At 35.3% G+C, this 21,132-nt stretch overlaps 1 long non-coding RNA gene across 1 annotated transcript; it reads right to left on the reverse strand.

Annotated features, from left to right (window-relative positions):
• Positions 1–16,329: 16,329 nt before the first annotated feature.
• LOC137727002 (uncharacterized) lies at positions 16,330–18,929 on the reverse strand. Its single transcript, XR_011067710.1, has 3 exons — positions 18,029–18,929; positions 16,548–17,350; positions 16,330–16,469 (listed from the first exon to the last, which is right to left on the reverse strand). It is a non-coding gene; the product is annotated as an uncharacterized lncRNA (long non-coding RNA).
• Between the last annotated feature and the right edge of the window lie 2,203 nt (positions 18,930–21,132).

The following is a 21,132-nucleotide window of genomic DNA, read 5'->3' on the forward strand; positions in this document are numbered from 1 at the left end:
GCCCCGACCACGCCCTCACGGTTTTGTTTTTGGGAACTCACACGAGAACTTCCCGATGGATCACCCATCCTGAGAATGCTCTCGCGCGCTACTCGCTTAACTTTGGAATTCCCATAGAACTCGAAGCCAGTGAGCTCCCAAAAGGCCTCGTGCTAGGTAGGGATGAGAATATATATATAAGGATCACTCCCATGGGCGATGTGAGATGTCATAATCCACCCCCCTTAGGGGCCCGACGTCCTCGTCGGCACCCACGCGACCAGGGTTAGGCTCTGATACCAAATTGTCACATCCCGCCTGAGGGGACCACTTACCGGGCCCGCTCCACCACCGTAGCACAATATTGTCCGCTTTGGGCCCCGACCACACCCTCATGGTTTTGTTTTTGGGAACTCACACGAGAACTTCCCGATGGGTTACCCATCCTGGGAATGCTCTCGCGCGCTACTCGCTTAACTTCGGAGTTCCTATGGAACCCAAAGCCAATGAGCTCCCAAAAGGCCTCGTGCTAGGTAGGGATGAGAATATACATATAAGGATCACTCCCCTGGGCGATGTGGGATGTCACAACTGAAAAATTCTCAAACCTATAATACCAAATTTTTCAGAATTCATACTGAAATGATCCCGAACTTTTCGGTACGAGAATTGAGATTACATATTCAATGGTTCCTAAATCGAACCAAAAAAAAATATATATATATATATATATATATTTTGGTTGCATGCATGTTGAATGTTGAATTTAAGTAGTTTGATAGTAGATAATATTAGAAATATAAGTATGAAATTAAGTCATTTGGAACTTTGGAACATCAATTTGACTTGGTATGAATAAATTGGTAAAAAACCTAAATTTTTATTGCTATGAAATTAGGGAACAAAATTTTAGCTCACATCCAAAAAATATCAAATTTCGACCAAAAAACCCAAAAACCCAAAATCCAATCACGATCCATCCCGAAATACCAAAACATATTTAGGGAATCCTGAAAATTGGGAATGACGAAATTTCGGTTCTGGATTGGTCTTCAAATTCTCATCCCGAAAATTTTAGGTTTGGATTCGGGAGCCCATTTTTGGTTTGGGATTCCATAATGAACCATCCCTATTATAGTTAATCAATCTTATATTTGATTCAAGGATTTAGATTATAATATTAAGGTAATTCTCACTTAACTATACATATTGTGGTTTTTAAACTTTTATACATCAAGTTTTTTTTCATCCCATTGTCCAAAAAATAAAAAAGGTGAGAATTGTGGGACACTTTCACACTTTTAGAATTAGGAAGAACAGAGTACTGGATCAAGAGTTTGTTGGCGACGCTTGTTAGAAATTTTCATTTTTCAAATGGGTACGGGGTGGTGAATGAACACGAGGAATTGAAAAGAAAAAAACTGGATCAAGAGCTACTAGGTGGGGCTTCTTGGAATTCACTTTTCATTGGGTAAAGTCGATATTAAACTTGAAACCTCTTATGGAATACAACACTAGTACATCAAGAGCTAGTTGGTGGGGTTTTGTTTTCTTAAGCTTTGGATACCTTTTGGTAACGTTTAAGTTTAATTATCGTTTGCCCCTTAGTACTATGGTTTAGTAGTATTAGTCTTTACTTGTAAGTGAGAGGTCTTAAGTTCGATTATCGTCAAACGCGAATTTGAACAACATTATTATAGGCTTATAGCTAGTCTATTGTGAGGCTTAACCCACACCCCTTAGTGTAAATATTGCGTTTGTCAAAAAATAAAAAATAAAAAAAATTACCACTTCCAATTTGGTGGCTTAGAAGGCAGTAGAATTTAAGACTTTCCGCAAAATTATAAGGATATGCAAACCTAACATGATATGTAGTTTCAATTTTGTTGATTTTACCACTATGGTTTAGTTTTATTACCAATTTTATATTTAATTTTTGTCAATTATTTTTTATGTGGATTCACGTATGTTAACACAGGATCCTTTTGGACCTCTAAAATAGTACAAACTTGGGAGAAGTCCAGTTAAGGCTCAAACAAAGGAAGATAAAAGTTCAAAGGAAGAATAAAAGCCCAAAGAAAGAAGGGAAGATAGAGGCCCAAGGGAAGGAAGACCAAGGCCCAACATAACTAAAAAGATGATCTCGAAGCTATAGATGACCATTTAGCGGTCTGATTTGCCTACTAGCAATAAAGCCGAGCACTTCCTCATATAGTACTTTCCGACCACTATGAGCAAGTTGACATACTAACAACATTATGACACGAATTCCTAGGGGCAAGTTTACTCGAACACCAACCCCAGGCCACATGGTGGCCATTTGCGAGAACATAAGCCTATGAAGGGACATAAAGGCTGACATATCAAGTGCTCGGGCGTGAGTTTCCACAACCCTAGGGGCGAACAAACCGCTTGGTACACATTGGCCTAAGAAAACATGCAAGTGGATCAAAATAAGTGTCACTTCATTGCCACGTGTCGACTAAATAACGGAGGGACAACTAGCAGGTCACATCAACGTACTTGGTCCATTAAATGTGAAGGCGGTGGAAAACTCAAGCCCAAAGTCTTAGGGCTCACCAAAGACATGTATAAGGAGGATGAGTACACCTTATAACGGTCAAATAAAAAGAGAGAAAAAGAGACTAGATTACTTTGAGCGCTTATTGTAACCCTTATTCAATATCCACCATAGTGAACGTAGCCCAGTTTTTAGAAGTAAACCACTTCAATTTTGTTGTTCAATTCTTATTGTTTCAACCTCGAGCCCATCAAGGGCCAACCACACTGATCTTTATTAACCTCCCAAATTTGAGCGTTAACAACGTGCAACATATTATAGTTTTTTCATGTTCAATCTCACTTAATAAGTTAGGTTACAATGCTAGCTAAAGTGTTAGAACATAATTAAAAGATTTGGAACCAAAAGGTTCTTAGGTTATTCCAGTATATTTAACAGTTGATATAATAGTTTTTTCTTATTTTATTATACTCTAGTATCTATATTTCAGAAAGCATAGTTAAACATTCATACCATCACTGAGCATCCATCATACATGACAGACGCCGTAAACAACACCAATTTTTAAAAGTTGGAAATGTCAAAATTTGAAATCTGTTTAAATTTTTTTAGACGAAATGTTAACGGTTTTATTATAATATTAAGAAATGATACGAATATAAAATAGTACATTAAAGATAACATAAAAAAAGATCTTCAATTTAAATAAACTTTAACATAATATAGAAGACCAGCTTGGCCAAATTAATTGTCATCGTACTGATAATCTGAGGGTGAAACATTAGCATGCCCAAGAATCAGCAAATGAATGCATTCAGAATTTTTAATAATATTAAATTTGTTTAAATTTAATAATATGAAGTATAGAAGTAGATTGTCACAGAGAAAAATAAACTTCTTTCAAGATAAAAAGAAACGAAAAATAATGCTAAACTAAACTAAGTGGGCCAAAACAGTGGTATGTGCTTGAATTTTAAGAAAAGTAAATAACACGAAAATCCTCTACATGCGGTTTTATTTATTACACAGATGGAAAGTAGTGATAACTACGTATTTTCGTACGAGTTCATTCCTAATCATTCGTTTTTTGTTAAATTATGCATTTGTTTTTTTTAACAAACAATATAGTTAATGAGTTAAATTTAACTCATTAACTGTATTGTTTGTTAAAAAAAACAAAGGCATAATTTAACGTTAATTTTTGTGTCAACATTATAAAATATTATACAAAAATATAATGTGTGAGAGTCCATAAAGAGTCTCACTTTAAAAAAAAATCACTGGAACACTTTCTCTAATATATATATGTGACGGAAATCCTCAAATGAAAAATCTCGAACTGCAAATACCTTAAGAATAATTAATAAGTTTCCGTAACACCAAAATCGAAACCCCAACGCACTTCATTAATAAGCAAGCAACATTCCTCCTTTTACAAATCCCCACCTCTCGGCTATCTCTTTCTCTCAAGACTGAGTTTGCATTAAAATTTAGGTGCATCAGATCCAAAGCAAGCAAAATGCATCGATCGGCCACCACCCTCCACCACTGCACGTGAAAGTCTCTCATTCTCTCACAAGATAACCTAACTGAAACACCCTCGTGTTACCAATTTATTCAAATTATAACATGTATATTTACTTTTTAATAATATACTCTATCAATAAGATATATAAATCATATTACCTATTTATATTCTAACATATAAGAAGATATTTTTACGTATTAAGTGTTTCAGGTACACAAGAAAACTTCTCATGTCAAGAAATTGTACACAAGGAAAAAAAAATTTATTTGTACTCTTTCTCTAGTGAAAATAGATAAGGAGAATATTACAAGTCACCATTTTAAGTGCTAAATTCATTTTTAATTTCTATTTTTTATGTTTATAACAATGCTGTATTTTGAAGAAAAATGTGAGGATCATTCGTGCAACCGAGATATGATTATTTTTTAAGTTGATACGTGGGGAATCACACTATGGCACTTACATGAATTTACAATAAAAAATTATTCACATGTGACAAAGCTTTTGGCTTAAACCAAGTAACGAGTATCCATAATAATTAGATATTAAACTCATTAGTCAAGTGAGTCGAATTTGAGACTTTTGTCACTTACAAATAAAAAGAAACACTACTAGATTGTAGTGTTAGTGACAATCCTTGTACTTTAAACACACATTTTTTCTAATAAACATGTGGAGCTATTTACATACAATCATTACCGAAAATTACCATTTGCCCGACGAACCAACTTTCGTCAGGCGAAGTAACTTTAGTAGATGGAATAAAACAATTCATCGGGCAAAAGTGGTCAACGTTTTAGTATTTTCAGAGCCCTTTGACCAACGAATAATGTCTGACGAGCAAAGTGACCTTCATTGGGCAACGTTTTTGCGTCAACAGAAAAAATCGGCGCATCGTATGCTACCTTTTGTGTGACAAACCCTTCAAGTTTCGTTAGGTAAAGGTATATTTGATAATTTAAGGTTTAAGGTTTAGGGTATGTAGTTCTCAGGCAAAATGAAATTTTTTTGTTAGGAAAAAGTGAGGGACATTTTGGTATATACGTTATACTTAATGGAAGTATAGGCTTGTCCATAGCCGGTGACAGCACGAAGCTGAGCCAGCCCTAGCCCTGTGTGGACACTGCAAATGCCGATGTCGATTCGGCGACTGTGCGCTCGGATGAAGACGGAGAAGTCCTAGCCGAAAAAAGGTCAAAGTGTGGTGGATCTATATAGACTTATCCCCAAACCAAATCAACCATATATAATGCAAAACAAGATCGCTGTCGATAACCCACTCCATTGACGAGTGAACCTGAAAGTCAATAGCCTATTAACTCACAAAATGAGAGCAATCATCCGCACCAAGTGCCCCATGCTCACCCCCTTCATGTAACCCCATCTATTATCATTCCTTCTTGTCCCTCATTTGCTTCTCCTCACTGCCCTTTGTTATACTTCCTCTCTCTCCAACACTCTTTCTATATCAAACCATCAATTGTAATATCCAAAAAATTCTAATGTAAAACATAATGATGTTTTTTTTTTTTTCCTTCCATTTGGATAGCTAGAGATTTCCTGCAAATTTCCAAAAATGAAATGTTATCCAAATTCTGGTTTTTTCACGGTTAAGAGTAAATGGAGAAGTGTCACTTAGTATTACGATCTAGTGGTATTCATCCACTTGTAAGTAAAAGGTCTTAGGTTCAATTCTCGCCAAATGTGAATTTAAATCAGATTATTGCCAGTCCATTGTAAGGCTAAGCCCACCATTCCCTTTTAATGTAAATAATATTGTTTGTTAAAAAAAGAAAGAAAAAAAAGAGTAAATGGAGAGGTTTTTAGTTATTAATAATATATTAGTACTTTTATATTAACTTTTGGTTAAAATTATTATAAACTTAAAAATGTGACTATAATTCTATACAAAGTACATATTTTAGTTTTTTTTTTTTTAAATTCCCCTAAAATAAGTCTTAGAAGTACATAAATAATATTCATTGTACCCGCATTATACAAGTGAATATTACAAAAATGATCCATGTAGTAGTAGTACCCATTAATCATGATTACCAGCTAGTGTAAGTGTAACAATTCAACTTTATTTGTCATAAACTCCAATTTACTAACTTTAATATGTCCATCTTTTTACTCTTGTTTGTTGATCTATTTGGGGGCGGAAGCAAGCAAACCCCAAACCCCACAAATTGATTGATTGGGTTTTTGACACGTGTGTAATCATGTTCAAATGCATGTACCTGTTGGATTTGCTTTAATTCTGTGTCCGACAATGCCCTCTGCGACCCTTTCGATATCTGCTACTCCCTCTGCAGACTGCAGTGTGTGAGTGCGCGAGGGAGTGATAGAGAGACTGATTCTGCCCACATACGTAGCGAATATTTCCTGTCCAGCTTTTCAAAAGCAGCCGCCCGTCCCTCTACTTTCCCTCTTGTTCTTTATTTTCTTCATGGTTTTTCTATAACAAGATACACATCTTAAAAAAAAAACGTTTTGCAGCAACTTAGTATCACGGTTTAGTAATATTTTTCTTTATTTATAAGTGAGATTTTAGGTTCGAATCTCGCCAAAAATGAATTTGAATCACATTATTGCTAGTCCATTGTGAAACTTAGCTCACTCCTCTATCGTCTTAGTGTAGATAATATAGTTTGTATAAAAAACCGTTTTTCAATAAACAATATGGGCGCCCCCCCCCCCCCCCCAAAAAAAAAAATTTCATTTTAAGAGTGCATTTGGAATTGGCGGACTGCTTATGTCGGAAGCAATTCTACTCATAAGCACTTTTGCTAGCAAAGCTGCTATCAGAAAAGCATAACAAAAAGTTTATTTAGAATTCAAATGTTTCGTCAAGTACATGAAATATCATATCGTTCTCTAAAAGTAGCAGCAAAAAAAGTGTTTTTAGAATCCAAAAAGCTTTAATAGGTATTTATCCAATTAAGTTAAAATTAGGTACAGAAGAGTCGCTATACTGCAAGCAGCTCCAGTACTACTAGTAGAAGTACCTCTTGTTTTATAACTAGTAATCTAATACAGAAGCCAAAACCTACAATGTAGATTCAATATAAAAAAAAAAACTAAACCTATAATGATATAAGGCATTGAATTGAATTTCCCTCTTTTAAATTAGCCTAATCAGCATATCTTAAAATATTCCAAATCTTAAACAATTCTAGGCTTAAAAAATTGCAACCACAAATTTGTTAATCCACATTCACATAAGCCGGCAAGTGGAGCACTTGATGTACCACTGTGACATCTCGGGTCAATAATACAATGTTTTTATGCATAACAGATGCATTAAAAGGTCGATCCCAAGCCAACAAGATTCCCCGCTTTGCAAGGGTTGCGGGGGGAACATCTATCGTAAGAAGCATTACCCTTGCTTTTCACGACTAGAACTCGTGACTTTCCTGTCACAAAATAGCATCATACCCACGTCCTCGCATAACAAATGGATCATTGACATAAAATATCATAATTGGATCCTAAGGATCGGAGATGAGTCTCAATCGCTAGCAAGGGACTTCTAAAATGAGAAGCCAAATTCTTTTTAACAAACAAAATTTTCTAAGGGAGAGGGGGTGGACTAAGCCTCACAATGACCTAGTAATGATGTGATTCAAATTTACTTTTAGCGAGAATCGAATTTAAGATCTTTCACATACAAGTGAAGAGAAATACTATTAGACTATAATACTAAGTGACATTAAAAACTAAATTTGAACTCACAATAAAAAATAAAAAAAAACCTACTTTCCAGCCAAGCTATAGTTAGTTTGGTCTCCACTATAAGCAACATAACGATTCATTACCATTACATGAAAAGCATATTCGGAAAGCCAAAAACCCCCAAACGCAAAAAAAATATATATATATCAAAAAGCTGATTATAAACCAAAAAGCTGATTAAAAAAAAAAAGTGAAAAGATGGGATTCACACACCCACAAACACCCAAAACAGACCCAAACAAAAATCCCTTTTCTTTCCCAAAACTAAAAACAAAAAAATAATTAATGTATAAATTGTTGCGTAAATAAATATATATAATTTTAGAATTTAATTAATTAAAAAAAGTTGGGAGAAGTTGCAGAGAATTAGAAGCTTCCATTTGTTGTCACATAAGAAGAAAAGAGAAGCTTGTACAATCAAAAACCCAGATCACCTCCCTCCCCCTTCATTTCCATGCTACTTTCTGTCCTACCGAGTGTCAGTTTATTGTAATTTACCCACCGCCTGCTCTCTCTCTCTCTCTCTCTCTCTCTCTCTCTCTCTACCTCCTGCTTTCTCTCTCTAGAGCTAACTGAAATGCTTATGGCTTCAAACGAACCCACTGGTACCGACCATCCAGAGGCACGTCCTTGACGATATCATAGTTGTACCTGCACCCGATTCCGAACCCAATTCGAAACCGATAAAATCGGGTATGTTGTTAGTTAGTTAGGGTTTCCGATTTCCGTCTCCTGTTAAAATGCGCCGCCGGTGGAGTACACTACACGAAACGTGGCTTATCGTGCGCACTCCAGCAGAAAAATGGAAAATATAAAGAAAATGGAAAATGTGAAAAAAGTACTCACTTCTCTGCAAACCGCTTATGCTCGTACTTCTCGGCCACAGCGAAGAACTCTTCGATCTCTTCAAACGGAGGGGATTTTCTCTCCGGGATTCTCCGTCGGTGAGACACCGGCGATGACATTTCGTCCGAGTCCAGGCACAGCTCGCTCGACGGCGTCGTTTCCCTGCTGGTGCAGCGAATTACAAAAAAAAAAAAAAAATTGCTGAGTTTTAAGGAACAAAAATCAACCTGAAAAAAATACGTTTCGGTTTGGAGAAATTGAAGAGGAAAATTATGAATGAATGTGAAATGAAACCTGAGTTTATTGTTGACGAAGGAGGTCGAGTTGGAGAAAACCGTTTTGAAACTCTTGGACTGCAAGCGGTGAAATGAAATTTGAAATTTAATTTTTTTTTAAATTGCAATAAAATTTGAGAAACGTAAAATTGAAGGAAAATGAAGAGAGAGAGAGAGAGAGAGAGAGTGATCGTCTGTTTGTTTCCTGAGAAAATCTTAACGGAAACGAGAAAAATCAAGGAGTACATTTTTCCGTCCGCTAGTTTCTCTCTCCTCTTTTGTCTCCTCGTTTTCGAACCGAAAGAAAGGGGGAAGAGAAATTGGAAGCTCGGACGGAGCTATGGGAAGCGAGATTGACCTCCAGATCTAGGAGCGGAGAGCTGCGGACGGCAGCGGGGACATCGCTGAGTTCGTTGCTGGAGCAGCAAGAGGAAGGAGGCGGAGAGTGATCGGAGCAAAAGGTGGAGCAGGAGTCCGAGGAATTGAGGAGCTGAAGCATTGTTTGAGTTGGAGGCAATGACGGCGTTGAAGCAGTAACTTTTCTTCTCTTGGATATGGCTGCGTTGGTGGAGTCGTCCATGGCCGCCATTCGCTTACAGTTGTAGTCCTCCATATCTCTCTCTCTCTCTTGTTTCTCTCTCTACACAGAAGGCTAAAGCAGTGCACGCACACACGCACAGAGTGTGTGCTTTCTCTCTCCCTTCTACTATTTTTGGATTTTTAAACAGAGAGAAAAGTGGGAGATCCAAGAGGGATGTTGAGTAAGTGATCTGTTGGACGGCTCAGATTAAAAAGACAGAAAAATAAACAGAATTTAGAGGTGGGCCCGGCGGGTGGGGTTGCCTTGGATTTACCGTTTTACTGTTCGACCGTGTTACCGCGAGTGTTGGGGGTGAAATTGAACGGGTAAAAGGGTGACAAGGGGAATGCCGACGGTGCCGTTTCGAAGATATGGATAATTTTCTGGGATTGGGAGAGCTCAACACACAACATGCGCTTCTTCCTCTGTGGGTGCCCACATCAAAACGCATGGTTTGTATGTCGTTTGCAAAATTCTATTTTACCCTTCTCCGATTGATTAATTATAGTATGCCTTTCTATCTTATTCCAGTTGAAAATGACTCTTAAACTATTTTTTGACAAATTACATCCTGAATTATTTATACGACGGTAAAGTTGAAGAAATTTTATGAAAGTTGTCGGAAAATGGTTAATTGGTTAGTTTCAAATGGTTACAGGGACTATTTATCAAAAGTACGTGACTAACTTCAAATAGTTCAGAAGGTTAAACGACAGGTTACTCTTTTAATTAATATCATCCTACCATTTTTATTTTCCAATAAGTATGACAGTAATTCATTTGAATTGTCCAGTTATGATCTGTTGTGCTTGTGTCTATTATTACCCATAAATGAAGGCTTTTGCGCATTTAAATTCACTAATTTCAAATAATTTAAGGGATTAATTACCAAAAAATTGTTCATGGAGTAATGTATGTGCTATTGCACTTGGAATCTTATGTTACCACAACATTGCTCGCGACAAGAAAAAGTGAGGAAGAATAGTAGTACTTTTCATTTGCCTATGCCATTCTATAAGTCTCTTCTTTTTTACGTATGGAAAAGAAGATTATGTAAACACTTATTCAAATTCCGTTGTATTGTAGTGTGTATTTTGGTTTCATTTCAGCATTTTAGTTTCATTTTAGCATTTCTTGTAATTTGTTGTTGATTATACTATAATTTGGTTTCATTTTAGCATTTCTTGTAATTTGTTTTGTTGTATGTATTTTTCTTTTTAGCTAGCAAGTGACAGTCTCTTGTGTTAGATTTGATTTTCGTGAACAATGAGTACCGTATTAATTTATTCTCTACTCATTAGTGTAAATATACGGTTGTATAAATGATAAATTCATTAAAAATAAAACTAATAAAGGTATTTTAATATACTTTTTTTTATTACATATTAACTTTTAAGGTAATTTAGCCAAAAATCAATAAAAACTTAACTAGTTAATCATATATCGATAGCATATTTTTTTTTAGGACTTAATCAATAATATATTTTTATTAATTAGGAATAGGTAAATGATAAATGTCACATGGGTTTTAAGTCATTATATATAGATAGAACTTGACTCTTTTATCCTTTTTTTCTTTCTCTCTCTATGCATGCCACGTGGGCGTTATGCCATTATAAATAGTTAGAATTTATTATTCATGCTGGAAAACATCAACAAAAACAATAACAACATGACATTCTTATGAAGTTTTTAGCTTGCAATTTGACAAATTCAAATACTAGTTTTAAAACCAAAAAATGTTGGAGAAAATACTGTAAAATCTCTAGAAAGTTTAGACTGAAAATCATCAAAAGTATTGGTAAGTATATTTGATTTTCCTCCTTCGGCTTACATTCCTGTGTCCAAATATCCATATCACAGCGTCCTCGTCCGTTCCCAAGCTTATGTCCATTTACACAAAAAACTTTAATAAGATTATCTAAAATGAACAAGTATATATGAATCAATAGTAGTAGAAATTCATTAAATAAATTTTAGAATTGAGTTTCATTAATATGTTTCCATAGTAAATTTCGACATTGCTAAACATTCATACGAAAATTACCATAATTCATTTCATCCATTTGAGATATCATTGCAAATCGTAGACTCTCAATTGCAATTGCAAGCCATCACTAAGAGAAAAGCTAGCCTAGTTAAGTATAGGAGCTTGTCAAGAGAGGAACGGTGAGAGGGTAGAAAGCATAGAGCTCTACGGTCAGCAATTCAAAACTAGGAAACAGATACCGCTTTGCAGTGTTTGAATCCAAATGTAAAAAAACAAAACATGAAATGGACATTGAATTGCAGTATTTGAATCCAAATGTGAAAGTCAGGAGTTGTGTGAGGTGTGAAGCATAGGAGGCATGTGAATGATAAAAAAATAGAACATGAAACAGACACTTCAATGCAGCGTCTGAATCCAAAAAAAAAAAAAAAAAACTGAACAAGGAAATAGACACAACATTACAGTGTTTGAATCCAAATGCAAAAATGAACGTATAGGAGGCATGTGAGTGATGGAAAAAAATGAAACCATGAAATGGACATTGCAACATAGTGTCTAGATCTAAATGTGAAAATAGAATAAAAAAACAGACATTGCGTTGCAGTGTCTATCCATATTGACCTATTCCAAATTATGAAAATATGAAGGGAAAAAAAAAAAAAAGGGTGTCAGTTGAGATGGGTGCCAGTTGTAGTGGCAAATTTTGTAATTTTTGTTTATATTAAATGCATTTAAATATCACAATACATGATTAACTTATTTAAAATTAACATAAATATTATTGATCTATTTTCAATATATTGTGATTTTTATCGATTTTATACAAAATCACCCAAACTTTTATCATATCAATCTTGTTTTTCTTTTGGCTAGTACATTGAGTCCTAATCCATTTACGCAGCGTAATCAAATCTCACCATTTGGCCCTTGAGTAATAATTAATCTCATTACTCATAACAGACAAGCATGGAAGGTTTAACAATGGATGAAAGTATCTCCAATAAAAGATGGAATATCTTGAAATTCGCATTTTATATTTTTGGTTGGCAAGAAAATGGCGAGATCTAAATATTCATTTTTGCCGGAAGATGTATATAAAATACAAATTTGCTTTTTTTTTTTTTTTTTTTTACATTTTTTGAAGGTGAGCTTTGCCAACCAAAGAGAAAATAATAAATGAAATCTCAAATTTACATTTCTCCTATTGGAGTAGAACTAATATTCACCCCTCACGAAAAATAAAATGAGATGTAAAAGAATCTCCAAATGAAATGTGTAAAAAAAAAAAAAAAAAAAAAAAAAAAAAAAAAATCCTAAGTAGACAGTTTTGACAAAAAATTAGAAAGCACTTTAATTTGACATCTCAGCTGGAATAGGAGACTTTACAAAATGTTGTTTTGCCACATTAGCTATAAAAATGAAATTGGACATCTCCATAGGAGATGGTGTAAATGTGGTTTTTATTTTTAGATGATTAATTAAAAGGGTAAATTTGTCATTGAAGGGTTTATGCGAAAGTGGATTAAAATCTTAGGTGGTGTTAGTGTAATGTTTTAAACTTGTGGAGTTTTTATGAAAACATGAAAAACTTCAGAAGGTGTTTGTGTAATTAACCCTAAAAAGTGTTGTAGGAGATTTTCTAGTAATATTCCATTTAAAGTCATGTTTAGATTAATTTTCACCGTTGAATTTAATTTAGACTTGAGATGACACGTTAATGTTTTTGATCCAACTGTTTCTCTTCCACCTCTCGCATGAAGTTGAGATCTCATGTGTTGAAGAATAGAACCCCAAACCGAAAATTTCACAGAATAATATTATAAATTATATTCAATGATTCTACTCATAATTGTACCAAGGTATTTTGTGAGAAAATTCAATACCTTTAAACATGTACATCGTGGTTAAGTTGAAACAATATCTGTGTAATAGGTAGTAGGCCATTGACTCGACTATAAAATCTTGACATCATATCGTCATCTCTAAGTGTACGAACAAAATTCCAACTCATGATGAAGTTTATGAATAATAATAACAATAATAAAAATGAGTAGAGAAAAATGGGTGCCTCCAAAACATGTTTTCCTACATTTTGGTACATTTTGGTACACTAGTCTGTCGCGCAAGGTGTAATTGATTGGAAAAAGAGTTGAGTACAAAACCCAATTTCGTGCCCACAAGAGGAAAAATAATGAAGCGAGGACACTTTCTTGGTTGATGTTTGCCACAAGTACAAGGTAAAGAGTCACGTGATGGACCATGGATGGGACCAAAGCTGGCTTAGTTGTTGATACATTTTATTGATGATTGCCACATGTCGTTTGTACTCGCATCCACATTTTAACTATGATTTTATTTATGGACACATTGATTGCTTTACGGTGTACAACCGTCGTTGTCAAAAAAAAAAAAAAAAAAAAAAAAAAACAGAATTAAAGTTGAATTAAATTGATCATAAGTGCCGTTTGACAAACATTTATGTGCAGAGAATCTCTAATCAAGCATGGTACAATTTTAACGTATTTGTATCTCCATCTATAGGTGAAAGATTTATATGGAACAAGTTCACCATCATATAACACTTTAGTTCATTAATACATGTCATATGTAAGTTTTTCTCTATATGAAATAATAATATTAATCGAGACACCGTGTAACAGTGAACTTATTCCATACAAGTTGCTTTCCACCTAGAGGACCCTCTTTGGTAGTCTAGTTTGTAGTCGTTTAATATTAAACACGTACGTGTTTACTAATTTGTCTATATGAAGGGAGAATCAAACAACAGAGTACAAAAATAAATGTTCGGAACCATACAAGGATTAAAGGCCATTGTGAGTTTTAAGAGCTAGGTTAATTGGAATGACCAAGGACTTATCTAGCTTAAGGGCCAACCGCCAACATGCAGTAGACCAAACATGCCACATTTCTGTAGAGAAGGTACAATTAATTACTTCCGATCACGCAGACTTGTCTTGCCTTCTTGAAACATGCCACTGCACAGCAATAATTACGGCGAAACCATATATGATAAATGGTCCGTTGGGATATACTGAAAACTTCACCAAAAGCAAGTGAAAAAAACTTCAATCGCAATTTTCTCACTCCATCACCTACAGACTAACCACCCTATGAAACCCTCTATTTTATCAAGTGAGTTTAAGGCCTCATAGACAGGTTCCTACTACTCCTGCTGCTACTAGCGCTAGCTGATTGAGCAAGTGCTATCGCCGGTTTAGAGAGGTTTCTACTATTGTAGTCTGACGATTAAGTCTTATGCGTAGCTCGACTCGCCTAATCCGTTACCATCCTATATAAAAAAAATAAAAAAAAAATAAAGAAAAACACTTAGCTCTTTACAATTAAAAGAGTCATTCATCTTTACCTATAAATTATAATTTGATATGAGTACATAATTTTTTTAACATACGTGCTTTGCTCTTTCGTAAGTTTTTCTTTTTTGCATACGAGTTCAAAGCTCCCGGTCTATACCTATAAATTATCGTTTGACTAAATGTGCGGTCAAGAATGCAACAACCAAAGTTCCCGGTGCATACTGGAAAACCCTATGCAATGCACCGGTGCTTAGAGATAGTGATTAGGGTTGATTTTGTCGAGACCTTGTGTGTGCAGAGAGAATTATAAATATTCAGTTTGGAGTGCATTTAGTTAAATCGCTACCTTCCGCTACCATTTTTAAGTTTATCAGTTCAAAGTTTCGTTTATCAAAAAGTGACGACTTAGGAATATATAATCACCCATCTAATGTTTAACAGAAAATAGAGCTACAAACAAAGCCAGTATTTGCAGCATCTTTTCTGAGGGGTCTTAGAGGGCAACCTTCTTTACTCGAAACAAGGTCGGTCGCTCCTTCAGTGCTGCAAACGCATCCGCAACAACTTTGTCTTTGACAGCGTCAAACACATCCGCAAATTCCTTTTAAGTCCTTCAGGCTGTGGAGCATTACACAAAACAAGTGAAACCAATTAATTTTAACAACCTAACATCCTTACTGGTAGGATATGCTGTGAAAGAATCTAAATGCGAATGAAATATTAAGTTTTACAAGCATCGTGGAAGTTGTCCACGGCCAAAAGAAAAAGAATGATATGCAATGAAGATGACGATGATTCACTTAGAGAAATATAAGTAGTAAATAGTATTTGCAGAAGCATCGATTAAAAACCGTCCAAATTTGAATGTCAGCTAAAATTATCAAACATACAGCATCTTTTACCTGGTTGATAATATCTCTTCTTGTTTCCTTTGCCTGTCTTCCTCTGTGACTCCCAACAAATACCGCTTCAAACTGCAGCAAAAGAAGCAAGGATAAGAGTGAGAGGAAATAATTCATAGCTATGCTAAAATGCACGAGTAAATTCGAGCCATCTCCACTGAGCTTCTGTGGCAGAATGTGTGCATGGACTTACGGGGTTCATGCACCTCATTGTATCAACAAAGTATAAACCGTCATTTTAAAAGGTAAAACAGTTATTTTTTTTTTTCCGTGTTCCCTTCAGTATTACACCCTTACATACATCCACTTTTACAAAACAGGAATTGATATCCACATACCTGCTCAAATCTTTGGCATCAGGAAGCTCGCACTCATCTGTGATTACGCGAATAATGGCCTTTTTAAGATTATCATCATCCATTTCTAATTTCTCTGAAAATCTCCAGTTTGATTGTATACATCAAGCGTCTTCAACAAGTTGGGGTCACAATAAGATAAGATACAGAATACTACTACTACTACTACTACAAAAAAAAAAAAAAAAAAAAAAAAAAATTGTCACTGCGTTTCTGAAACAGCAATTAAAAGTCCATGCTACATGTAACAGGGCAAGTTTTTCACCTGTGCAGAACTCAAAGTAACAAGAAGCATATGCTCCACCACCACCTATGCGATCCCGCAACCATGTATTATCAAGGATCCTTTTTCTAACACTTGCACTTCCATTAAGCCGATAACCAGTATCATGAATGTTCACAGATTTTCCAACATGATTAACCTGTAGAAGGTAAATGTTAAGAATAATCCACCCACATTATAAATAAAGCAAGCTTGCAGAAAATTTTTTTATTATAACCGGAGTAGGTATTATGATGGCTTCATTTGGAGAGGTAGTCTAGCCGTCCAAGTAGTTTTTGGGAAGGGAGAGTTGCAAGGCAGCATATCCACAAATTTGCTAACAAACTTCAGAGATTTGGTAAGATTCTTTGCTTCAGCAGTCAGATTAATTATGCAATTTTCCTTACAAATTAAGGACTTGCGAATCTCCTCGAGCGATGAAGAAACTTCATCCCAATTTTGATCAACTTTCCTTTCAAGCACTTGTAGAAACTCCCAGAAACTAAGTGCAGAGAATATGCAAACTGTATGAGAAACTGTAAAGATCCATAACTATAAGAAACGAAATGTACAAAAACTTGAAAGCTTTTCTTATATTCATATGATCATATTCATGGATGCTTCTACAGCATCTGCATCAAAACCTCTCTTCATAAACATTCTAAGTGCAAACAGTACTAATGCTTCTACCCTTGAAATGTCATTGTGAGAGACACTCTTCAACCCAATACTAAATAGAGGTTGAAGGAGATGAAAATGAACCCCAGCAAAACTTGCTATAAAGCCATTTGACAGCAAGATTATGTTCAGTGGAGAAAACATAGTTGCCGACGTAATATTAATCAACAGCTCAATCGTCCTCAGTCTCCATGTCTAAGGGCATCTCGCAGAGACACCAGCTGAGGGACATGTGATACTTCTTTAAATCACCCGATTGACCAGAAAGATATTTTTTCAGAATCTTAACTGGTTTTGAAAATAGCTTCAGGGGTTTCACCTTTTCAATTGCGGCTGAGCTTGCATCAAACATTTCCAGGTACTCTGAAAGAGAGAGAGAGAGAGAGAGAGAGAGAGAGAGAGAGAGAGATGGTTCAGATATAAATTTTAAATTTTATTCTCAACAATCTTACACTCATATCATTCATCTGAATCATTAGAAGGAAAATCAATTACATAAAAAAGACATTACTGAGCAATGTATTACTCTAACAGCTACTCATTGTGTTCTCTTAAGTTCTAGTACCCACTGTTTTAGTGCCTCAAAACAAATGGTTAAAATCAAAATGATGGGACACTTGTGAGTTACAGGTTTAACAACCTTGTTTAAGTAAACGAAAAATTGGTAAACACGTGAATGAAGACAAACTAGTCATGTATCATAGGATAGTTTGCAAGCAAAACATATGTAATTCACATGTATGTTGAAGCGGAACTGTTTCAATACCACTCAGAATTCGCAGGCGGTCAGTTGGATCATCATCTCCATAAAACCAGATTCTTGCATTGGTAATGCTTACGGTGGAACTCCCGTAATTTTATAACCCAAAAGTCAGAAAGAAAAGAGCAGTATTGCTACAATAATATTTAAGAAACAATACATATACATATGTACTTCTATCATATGTATGGTCACAGCACATAAGGAATCACAATATCAAAGCTTAGCATAGTAATATGATGTACAAAATAACTAATCTTCCTCATTAGAATAAAACAAACCTTGAATTCTTCAAATGTTAGTTTCGGAATAACTTTTGGATCACCCAGTACGTCGAAACCATAGCTATTGTCTGGAATACAGCCTGTAGAAAATAGAAACCAGATCAATATTATATTACACATTGAAATAAACAAAAAAATCAAAACAAATCATAAGGATGACTGTGCAGCTAATATGTCAGCAACGTGGATGGCTGGTATACCAGAGAAAATACGAAGTCAACAAACAAACTCAAGCATAAATGCATCCGATTGATATCATTGTATATAAGCTCACATGTCGTGATTTCGCGGCCAAAAGCTAGATAACATTTGATCGATTTTTGTACATAGAACGTTTCGCAGCCAAAAGCTAGATAACATTTTATCGATTGGTATATAGAACGTTTAGCTTAAATATACGATACGCAGTTAAATTCATCAAGTAATGATTCATATTGTTATAGTGACGGAGGGAGGAAGGGAGGGAGGGAGGGAACAGAGAGACAGGATAGAGAAGCTAAGGTTTGATTCATCAGCAAGAGACAATCAGAACTCAGAAGGACTAGGTGACACTCAACTTATATGTATGAGCTGTACAAAACATTAAAACTTCATAAGGAAACTGCGCGAAAAGGATGAAGTTATATGTTAACCTGCCAAAATGTTACAAAAATAGACAGTAAACAACTGGACAAAAATTAGAAACAAAACTTGCCTGTTCAACAGTTTGCTTTAACATATCTTTAGGCGAAGGCTGGGAATAGAAGTCTTTCCTCTCATTGAAAGCAGCTCCTAAAATAATCATTTGAGAAGAAATAACAGATTAGTTTCAAAATTGGAAATTAATGGAATTTAACAAACATGAAACATTTTCAAATGAAATAAGGGAACACATTTCAAAAGAAGAAACAAAAAAAGAACAAAAACAACAATCCTTGGCCTAAAGCTAGACCTATCAGAATTTGTATGATAGAAATCCTGATCATTCAAAAACAACAATCCTTGGTGTTGGAATACAGATTGCAGAGTAGATACATGTATTTTCATTTATACATTCTCAACCCAGAATTTACCTTTGTGTTTGGGGACATAACCGGGCAGCAAGACCTATCAGAATATTTGAAATGGTCTACACCAGCACCCAGGCTCCCTTTCAACAACTCATCAAATGGCTTTTTCAAGGGGTACTTTCTCGACCCACATCTCACAGCCTTTTGCACTATGTATGAGATTCCAGTGGAATCCTTCCTGTATCAATAAATAATTAAAGCTAAAAAAATGAGGCTCTGATCCGAAAAATAAACGAAAACAAACGCACACAGACATATATATATATATATATATATATATATATATATATGTTTGTGTGTGTATGCTAGTTTATATACGAACAAACAAAAAATGAATAAATGGGTAGCTCCATTTTATTAATAAATAAACAAAGAAACAAAAAATGAAAATTTTGAGATTTTGGAAGAGTACTCACAGTGGGGGTTCGGAAAACGATGCCAAAGACCTTATTTTCGTCGTCGTTGGACATGGAAGCGACTTGGGCACCTGTCTTTTTGTGGCGGAGAAGCAAAGCTTCCGACTTGCACTCTCCGATGAACTCCTCGGTGACCTTCTCGAACCCCAGCTTGTCCAAATCTTCATCTGTCAAGGTTAAGGAAGAGAGCACCTCACAACACACTGTAACTGTGAGTACCCAAAAAAAAAAAAAAAGGATTAAATCGCAAAATTACCAACAAAAAAGAAGAAGGGTAGCTTGGGGTTTGAGTTACTTATATTATGTACCTCCTGGTAGTGGTTGTGGTGGAGATTGAGTTGGGGACATGCCGACGGCGGTTGAGCAGAGGAAGCAGAAATGGGTTTGGGAAAATGAGGGAAGGAAGCCGGTGTGACGGCGGAGCAAGGAGGGTGGCAGTGGGGTTCGTAATCGGACGGTGGCTCTGGCTTTTGTTTCTCGGAGCAGAAGCTGAAGAAACAGTGGAGAGCTGGTGTGAGAGAGAAGGAGATGATGGCAAATGCAAATGCAAATGGTTTTGAAATGTAAATAATGGATAATGGGGTTCTGGGGTTTTGATGAGAAGGAAAACGTCTGAGGGGGGGGGGGGGGGTGGAGAGAGAGAGAGAGAGAGAGAGAGAGAGAGAGGGTTTATGGAGACGCGTCAGTCGCCTGCGATTTCAGAGCTGACCGTACGGGAAGGTGGTGGACTGAGACATAACACAATATTTGTCCCGCCCTTTATTCTTTTTTCGGTCGTTAACGTTGGAGTTGGAATTTGTCGTCCATTTGTACATTCGGATAGTTTGGTGATTGGCATTAAAATAGTTACACTCAAGCCGAGCTGAGCCGAGCCGCATTAATTGTGGGTAGATAAGTTTAAATTTCAAAATTTGTATGATAGATAAATTAAATGGGAATTGTTATTGGCACTTCAAAAATCTCATTCTATACTTAAAACTTTCTATATTTAGAAAGAAAAATACATTTATGAGGAGTGTAGAATGAGATTTTTGAAGTGCTAATAACACTTCCCAACTAAATAACACCCATTTAACGACAATTAACACAACCATGGTCATCACCACCACTTTAAGCGATGAACAATAATTCACTTATTATGGTGCTCAAACTTTAATGGATTTAGGGTGTATGTGGAACACTGTTTACTTACTTTTTATTATTTCACTTAAACTATAGGATAATGTAAAGGAGATTAAACTTTTAAACTAAATGATGGGGTTGTTAATGATTGAATTATTACTTAAACGTTGATTAAGTGACTTATTTCCTATTGGTAACACATCATTCAATTTTTAAATTTAGTTTAAAATTTTAATATCTCTAACATTATCTTAAAATATATACTAATTGATTTCTTTATATTATAATGAGTAAATTAATAAAACCAAGTGATTGCGTTTCTAGTATCGACTAAAAAGTGCCCATCCATAGGAAACCAAAAAACGATCATCAAATTTTGTTTACAAAATAATGTGACAAGGGTACATTGATTCAAATATGTATTCATAACTAATTTGTGGGATGTTTTTGGATATTTGGGGAATGCACAGATTCCTTTATTTGTGAATTACATATTTTTATAACAAAAAATTTC

This window comes from Pyrus communis, chromosome 2, assembly GCF_963583255.1.
Source record: "Pyrus communis chromosome 2, drPyrComm1.1, whole genome shotgun sequence".
Lineage (NCBI taxonomy): Eukaryota > Viridiplantae > Streptophyta > Magnoliopsida > Rosales > Rosaceae > Pyrus > Pyrus communis.